The sequence below is a fragment of the Mesoplodon bidens genome, assembly GCF_964165515.1.
Source record: "Mesoplodon bidens genome assembly, chromosome: 19".
In the NCBI taxonomy this organism is placed as follows: Eukaryota; Metazoa; Chordata; class Mammalia; order Artiodactyla; family Ziphiidae; genus Mesoplodon; species Mesoplodon bidens.
In genome coordinates this window covers 33,885,355-33,894,257 of record NC_138179.1, presented here as the reverse complement: position 1 = coordinate 33,894,257, position 8,903 = coordinate 33,885,355, and the positions used below count along the sequence as shown (strand labels likewise).

At 43.0% G+C, this 8,903-nt stretch overlaps 1 pseudogene across 1 annotated transcript; it reads left to right on the top strand.

The window, feature by feature from the left end:
- The first annotated feature begins 7,302 nt into the window (after positions 1–7,302).
- On the top strand, positions 7,303–8,263 carry LOC308607044 (AMSH-like protease; annotated as a pseudogene). The gene is made up of 2 exons: positions 7,303–7,730; positions 7,953–8,263. The product of its transcript is annotated as an AMSH-like protease (transcript).
- The last annotated feature ends 640 nt before the right edge of the window (positions 8,264–8,903 follow it).

The following is an 8,903-nucleotide window of genomic DNA, read 5'->3' as shown; positions in this document are numbered from 1 at the left end:
GCCAGCCTTCTCGCCGCGCCTGACATCAGGCAGCCGGAGACCAAGCAGCCCCTGGGGTACCGCTGTCCAGAGCAGCCAGTCCTTGACTCTTCCTGTATGCACACACGGAATGTCTAGTGCAGGAAATAACCTTCTGGTGGCATCCTCTTCATTTGTTAGCAAACACCTCTTCTCTTTTTAAAAAACACCACCAAAATGACCGATGACTGCCTACCTTTCCAAAAACTTAGCCCCAGGAAAAAGCAGACTTGATCTGACAATGCTCTACAGTTGGCAGTTTTTCAGGCTTACCATTTTTTAGCTGAATTGAAGATGCTGAACTATAGATACCTACGTCTAATATAAAAAGAGTACTATAGGGCTTCCCTGGTGGCGGAGTGGTTGAGAGTCCGCCTGCCAATGCAGGGGACACGGGTTCATGCCCTGGTTTGGGAAGATCCCACATGCCTCAGAGCGGCTGGGCCCGTGAGCCATGGCCGCTGAGCCTGCACGTCCGGAGCCTGTGCTCTGCAACGGGAGAGGCCACAACAGTGAGAGGCCCGCGTACCGCAAAAAAAAAAAAAGAAAAAAAGAGTACTATAAAAATGTAAACATTCAAGGTGTTAGAAAGACTAGCAAGAATCAAAATATTACCAATGAGCAACCAAGTACTGAGATTGTAAGTCACCGCACATTTCTTGCTTAAAGAGTTCCTTTTCTTGTTAACGAGTTTTTTTATTGAACAATTAAGATATGCCCATGTTTAAAAAGCCAAAAAAATTTTTTAAACTTTTTTAATTAAAAAGAAAGAAAAAAACAAAACAGTGGCAAATCCTACAAATAAAAGAGTAAGCTCCCTTTCACTCCATTCCTCCTAATCTCCAAGGCTTTGGGAATGGGAAGCAAGCTGGAAATCACCCCCTCTTTCCAGAAATCAACAACACATATCCAAGAAAGATAGGCCAACTGATGGGTAAATTTATGTTATAGATCAGCACCTAGATCAATAGTTCTATCTCTTCATGCTAAGCATTTCTGAGTATGTCTGAATTGAAGTTTAAATGTAAATTTGCACAGTAACGATTTCAATGTTTCATCTGATGTCTCCTGTAACTTATGGGGATCACACAAGCAACTGAAACTTGCATCCACAGAACAAGCCTTCTCAAAATTAAAAATTATATTTACAGACAGGCATTTGCCAAGAGCAACTGACATCATTTTCAATTATGTCAATTAAAAATGAAGCTACTAAAAGTATAACATTTGATGACTTAATAAATTAATTTGCAGAAAAGTGAGCCAGAAAATCCTAATGATCAATCAAGATATCACATTAGCAAATTATTGCATTAGATAAAATTATGACCCCAGAATGGTATTTTTTGCTATTTGTAAGTTACATTGCTACTCATGTAGCTTTCTTATCCCCGTTATGATTTATAACTAATAAAACATTTTTAAAGGAATAAGTTTATAGTTTAGTGCCATTAACCGTACTTTTTCTTGCTTTTGGAACAAAGGACCCTGCATTTCCATTTTGCACTGGGTCCTGAAAATTAGGTCACTGGCCCTGGTTGGAAGCTTGGTTGTGCTGGGAAGACTCTCAGGACCAACCCAGTGTGGCTGAGCAGAGAGAGCGGGAGAGTTCTTGGGAATTTGGCCTGGATCCCCTAGAAGATGGGAGAGAAAGATGGAGACATACAGAGCCTAGTGCCTGCTTCTTACCAGCAGGGTGAGTAGAGGGAGGGTAGCGGTGGGGAAGTCTCTACACCAGCCATGTCAAGGTGAGGACTGGTGAGCTCCCGGAGTAAAGGAGGCTGGAGGAATTGTCAAGGCAGAAGCCATCTCTTCTTTTTCTAATTTAATTTTTATTTTATATTATAGTTGATGCACAATATTGTGTTAGTTTCAGGTGTACAGCACAGTGAATCAGTTACACATATACACATGTCCACTCTTTTTTAGATTCTTTTCCCATATCGGTTACTACAGAGTATTGAGTAGGGTTCCCTGTGCTGTCCAGTAGATCCTTGTTGATGATTTATTTTATATATAGTAGTGCATATGGGATAAGAAAGGCAGAAGCCACTTGAAGGGCTCCACCTGCCACCTGACCATGCAACAGAAGAGAGAGGCTGTGGATGGGTGCTGGGGGAAGAAGCCAAGGAGGAGAGCCATGGGAGGTCTTCTAAAGAGCACATCACCCAGATCAGGAAGGAGGTAGTGCGGGGGTCCCATGAGAGGCCCTCTGAGTAACCACAGATGGGGCCCTTGAGAGAGACAGGCTTCTGGAGGCAGTTGTAGATGCTGCCCTAATGGGCGAGGGTTGGGGGGTGGGGGAAACCTATAGGGATGTCTCTGATGCAGGCTTCACCCCAGTCCCCTAATCTCTCCTGGTCCCAACTCAGAAAAAGATGGAGATGGAGTGGGAAGGAGGAGGTGGGGAAGGAGAAAAAGCAGAGATGGTGGTTTTGAACTGGCTGTGAGAGGGACATTTTGTACTCTCTGAAAGGACCTGAAAAGTTACGGATCTGCCCATACAATACCTCGAGGTGTGCACATGGGGGAGAAAGGGACTAGAATCACAGAAAAATAAGCCATCTCCTGTTGGTACTCTCGTTGAGCTCATGGAAGACACCGGTGACTTCTGCACGTTAAGACACACATTTTTTAAATAGAAGCAGAACTTGCGCTGCCTTATTTTTCCATAGAACATTTCTCAGAGGTGGTTCCGTATCAGTACCCATAGAGGTGCCTTCCTCCTTCTCATGACTGGATCATGGTCCATCTATCCACAGACCACAGTGAATGTAACCTGTCTTCTATCGATGGATATTTTGTTGCTCTTCAGACTTTCTGTAGATGTATTACTTTTCAAATCAGAGAAAAAAACATTGACTTCTTTTTAGTTACACATCGAGAGAGGAAGAAAAAACTGTATTTTTAAAATTCTTTGATTCATTTATACAGTGAACTCTTCATTGCTTCAGTGTTTTTTCTCCCCATGTGATGGTAATCTAGTATTTGATGTTAAAAAACTAAATGCTTTTGGCGTACCAGAGTCAGCACTCTGTCACTCATTAGCTTGCTGACCTCGGACAGATTGTTTACATTTTCTGAGCTTTCCTTTCTTTGTCTATAAAATGAGGTTAGTAATTCCTACATGGAAGTGTTGTTATAAAGAGTAGAGACAGTCTTTGGAGAATATGGAGCATGCAGCAAAGGCTCATGTTTTTATAATTGATGTTTCTGTTTCTGTGTGAATGACTCAGAGTGCAATAAACATTGACCTTTGGTTCGCTTTTCCATCATTCATCCCTCACTATGCATCCTGGCTGCCCTTGGCAATGATACATTTTTGAGGAATACAAGCAGTTTAATACTAACCTAAGCTACGGATGTTGAAGAGGAAGATACAGTGTTTAAAGGTGATGCAGTTCAAAGACAAAGAAAAGTATCCCTCTCCATTAATATTGTTCATTTGTTCTCAAAATGTGCTTCAAGGATCCCTGGGGCCACTCAAGAATCTCTTGAGGCACCTGTGAACTCAAAACTATTTTCAGAATAATACCAAGGAATGACTCACATTTTTCATTCTTGTTCTCTCATACGTGCACAGTGGGGTTTGCTGAAGGCTACACGATATGTGATGTCACCACACGCTGAATGCAGAAGCAGCTATGATAATCCAGCTGTCCCCTATTAAGCCAGACATTAAAGAGATTTCTAAAGATGTAGAACAAAGCCCCTCTTCCCCATTTTTTGTTTGTTTTGGAAACAGAAAAAAGTATGGTACTAATGTCAATATATGATGGGTTTATTATTTTGTAATGAATGAATTAATAAATATTTTGAACTCTTCTCAGTTTTCATTTCTATTGCACCAAATAATGATAGATATAGCCCACACAAACAATAGCCCTTTGGAGTCCTCAATAATTGTTGAGTGTCAAGGGAATCCAAAAATTTTGAGAGCCACTAATATAGTTAATTGACATTTGGTCATAATACCAATTAAATTTGGACAATATCATTGTTTAAGAGAGACAAAAAAAGACACTGATGATGAGTTAATGGATAGTTTAACTTTAATTTATAAATTTATAAATATAATTAATAAGTTTTATATTATTTTAAAATTACTGATTCTGTAAATCAGTCATTCAGCTAATATTTCATGAGCTCCTACTATGTGGTCAAGCATTGCTCTAGATGCTGGGAGAAGACACTGCTCTCATGGAGCTTACCTTCTAGATGGAGCAGATAGACAGTAACCATATAAACAAATAAACAAACAAGATAATTTCAGGTTGTGATAACTGCTTTGAAGGAAATACACAGGCTAATGTGATAAGAATCCCTGGGGGATGTAAGGCATTGGGCTATGTGTTCATGAGAAATTTCAGACTTGGGTCAAGAAGATCTCAGAATCTATACTATGTTCATGGATCAGGAGAATAGGAGAATGGAAATGAACAGCCTTCCATGCAAATAGTCCATGCATAAAAGGGTGCAAAGTAAATGACTGCTGTCCTTGGTGTGTGACAAATCTCTTTCTAAAAAACAGCTCTCCGACCATTCCCTGGGAGTTGCTGAAGCAGGATTCTTTCAAGAACTCAGGAGAAAGAGATCCCGTCAGGAATGCCATCGGAGTGCATGTTGACATACCGTGAAAGTCAGAGGCAGGCAGAGCATTCCAGAGAGTGAGGTCAGACCAGGGTCAACTGTAGTTAGAGGCTGACTTAAACCGGCAAGTGTGGGAGCAGATCCCTGGAGAGAGACCAGAAAAGGAAGAACTGAGGACCTAGGAAATTGTCACTTTCAATATTTTAAGATACATCTTATCCACTTGATGTCTTTCCTAAAGGCTCTTAAATAGCTTCTGGAACCAAACTTCCATAAGAAATTAGACCCCCACCAAAGGATGTTTCTGGTGTCAGAGAAATCATGAAACATCTAAATTACACCCACTTCAGATACGCAGCCGTGAAAACTCTCAGTCGTGTTTTGGGACAACACACCAGCTTTTTATTCCCTGCGTGTATTTGCAATCAATAAGGAAAATAGGCGATCCTGTGCGGCACGTAGTTTCAGCCAAGGACCGCTTGACAGTTCACATTTCCATTTATAACAGAGGTTCTCACTCATCAGCAATGTGTGACTTAGAGCTGCCCTGACCGGCTCAGCATGCAAGCCAGCCTCTCTCCTGATAGTGTAACTAAAATTAAAGGAATACTCCAAACATCAAACCAGGACATTTCATTCCAGTTCTTCACCAACTGACACATGTTCCATTACACGTTACCTGATCTCATGGCTTCAGCCACTACCTCTTCGCCAATGATCTGGTTCCCTCTCTCTCTCTCTCTCTCTCCATCCATATTTCTACCCTATGCCTGGGATACAGGTGGCAGCTACCTCTAAGACGTTCCTTCTTTGATGTCACGCACCATCTTTACAGTCAAAGGAACGAAAGGCTCTGGTTCCCAAAGTGATTTGTCCTCCTGTATCAGCTGTGATTGTCACTACTTTCCACCCTAACAAGAAACCTACAGAGCAGAGATCCCCGGGCTGAACCAAAGCTGGGATGCAACCATACCCCAGCTTATCTGAGGAGTGCATCCCAGCATATCTGGAGAATCAGTGGTGCATCAAGAGGATTTACCTGGAGAATCAAAGATCAGAATGGAAAGAACAGGCCAGAGGTGGCAGCGCAGGATCTGCTTCAGATATTGGTCCCTTGACTTGGCCCCGTGGATTCACATTTGAATTTACGTGTTGAAGCTGAACAACTTTCTATATGACACAAAGCTTTGTTGCCCAGAGTGTGAGCCAGAATAGATGTGGGAAACTTGAGAATATAGCACAGCTTTGGCTCAGCTAGGGGATCCAGCACTACTTGGACGTCCCAGGTGTTTGCAATTGTGCAGACATGGCACAAAACTTCAGTGTTTTTCACATCCACAGGGCCTGCTACAGTAATTTTTTTAAAAAACGGAGAATAACAAGTGTTGGCAAGGACGTGGAGAAATTGGAGCCCTCGTACATTGCTATGGACTGTCAAATGGTTCCACATCTGTGGAAAATAGTTTGGCAGTTCCTCAAAATTTTAAACATAGAATTATCATATAACCCAGCAACTCCAATCCTAGGTCTATACCCAAGAGAATTCAAAACAGGTACTCAAATAATTACATGTACACACATATTCAGAGTAGCACTATTCACAATAGCCAAGAGGTGGAAACAACTCAAGTGTCCATCAGCTAATGAATGGATGAACAAATTATGGTATATACATTCAATGGAATATCATTCAGCCATTAAAAGAAATGAAGTACTGTACATGCTCCAACATGGATGAACCTTGAAAGTATTATGCTCAGTGAAAGAGGTCAGACACAGAAGGTCACATATGGTAGGACCCCATTTATGTGAAATATTCAGAATTGGTAATTCCATAGAAATAGAAACCAGGTTGGCAATGGCCAGGAGATGGGGGCAGGGAGGATAGGAAGTAACTGCTTAATGGGTCCAGAGTTCTCTTTTGGAGCAGTGGAATGTTCTGGAACTGGATACAGGGGATGGTTGCACAGTAATGTGAATGCACTAAATGCCACTGAAATGTTCACTTTAAAAAGGTTAATTTTGGAGCTTCCAGGTTGGTGAACACGTTGGGGTGCCGGGAGTGTAGCGTGTGGAAAGGGTAGGGGAGCTCTGAGCCCCTTCCCACATCCCTCGCCTGAAGCATCTCTTCCATCTGCCTGTTCCTGAGTTACACCCTTTTCTAATAAATGGGTGATCTAACTCTTATGGCCCACTATATTTCTGATTAGATTGAAGTGATATGATGATGTAATTGAGAAGAAACAGTGAACACCTTCATTTTTTAGACAGGACAACATGGATCAGAAATTTTCTGTGAATTCTGGGGAAAAAGTAGCTGCTATCTATGCCTCACAATAAGATGCTTCCCTCAGCCCAGAAGAGTGAGTCCATGTTCTGATCAACCTTGGTTGTAATGTTACCATCAAAGAAAATATCACTCCAGGCCACTACTTTTTTTTGGTAATTATTTTTTTTATTGGAGTATAGTTGATTTACAATATTGTATTAGTTTCAGGTGTACAGCAAAGTGATTCAGTAATACCTACATACATATATATCTATCCTGTTTCAGATTCTTTTCTATTATAGGTTATTACAAAATGTTGAGTATAGTTCCCTGTGCTATACAGCAGGTCCTTATTAGCTATCTGTTTTATATATAGTAGTGTGTACATGTCAATCCCAGTCTCCTAATTTATCCCCTCCCTTCCTTCCCCTTTGGTAATGTTAAGTTTGTTTTCCATGTCTGTTGGGAGGGGGCACTTCTTTGTATCTGGAATAGAGATGGAGAGGATGGCATTTGTGTATTTGAAGGGAGGAAACTTGGCAAATGCCTTTGTTCTTTATAATCAATTTATTATCTTGTTTGTAGGAAGGCTTCCCAGGTATTAAGATTACCAGCAACGTGGAGTACCTGAAAAGCAGGATATTATGAAGAAACTGAAGGAGATTGCATTTCCAAGGACAGATGAATTGAAAAGGGACCTTTTAAAGAAATATAACATGGAATATCAAGAATATTTGCAAAGCAAAACAAATATAAAGCTGAATTTTCAAAAAAACTGACACCTCTGAGATTGACAGAGACAGAAAGGAAGCAAACTGCTCAGATGCGCCAGCAGAAGCTCGAATGGGAGCAGTTTCTGGGTTTTGTGGTTTTTGTGTGTGTGGTACGCGGGCCTCTCACTGTCGTGGCCTCTCCCGCTGCGGAGCACAGGCTTCGGACGCGCAGGCTCAGCGGCCATGGCTCACGGGCCCAGCCGCTCCGCGGCACGTGGCATCTTCCCGGACCGGGGCACGAACCCATGTCCGCTGCATCGGCAGGCAGACTCCCAACCACTGCGCCACCAGGGAAGCCCCAGTTTCTGGTTTTTGAAGATCAACTCAAGAAGCAAGAATTAGCCCGAGGTTACAAGGGGAGCCAGGAACCGCACCCCCAAGCCCCCCACCCCCCCGACCCGGCTCTCTGAGAGCAGATTCACGAGCAGATTCATGGCACTGTTTTGTCCTGCTTTCGCCCACACCAGAACAATTCCTTGCTGAATGTATCTGCAGATCAGCCCAATAAAAGTGATGCGATCAATTACACTAGTCAGTCTCCTCCCCTAAACAGGGCCTTAAAGCAGCTGCTTATCTGAGTGCTGCACAGCATTCAGCGGTTGAAGGGCTGTGATGTGCAGTTTTTTGTTTTTTTTTGTTTTTTTTCGGTATGTGGGCCTCGCGCTGTTGTGGCCTCTCCTGTTGCGGAGCACAGGCTCTGGACGCGCAGGCTCAACGGCCATGGCTCACGGGCCCAGCCGCTCCGCGGCATGTGGGATCTTCCCGGACCGGGGCACGAACCCGTGTCCCCTGCATCGGCAGGCGGGCTCTCAACCACTGCGCCACCAGGGAAGCCCTGATGTGCAGTTTTATCATGAGATCTTGGCCACACACTCTGCAGCTGGCAGATCTAATGCAGCAAGAGGAATGGAAACCTGTGGAAACTGACACAAGATGAATTCACTGTTATCCATGTGGTCATGCTGAAGCGGTCTGCGGGACCAGACTATTGCAACATGGAGAAAATGGAAGAATTATTCCATGTTTAGGGTCAACAGGATGGATCCAGACACATTCGACCCAAACTGCAGTGTTGTCCCACCCTGGTCGCCAGAGGCTATTGACATTTGATTGTTCACCAAAGCATAAAGACAGTGACACCTTCAGGCTCACCAGAGCAGCCAGCTGCTTGGGGTTTCTGCTTATAAAAAGAAGGGCTTTCACCCACCGAGGACCCCAGACTGTCCCGTCCCTGCAAACATGTTTGGTAAATG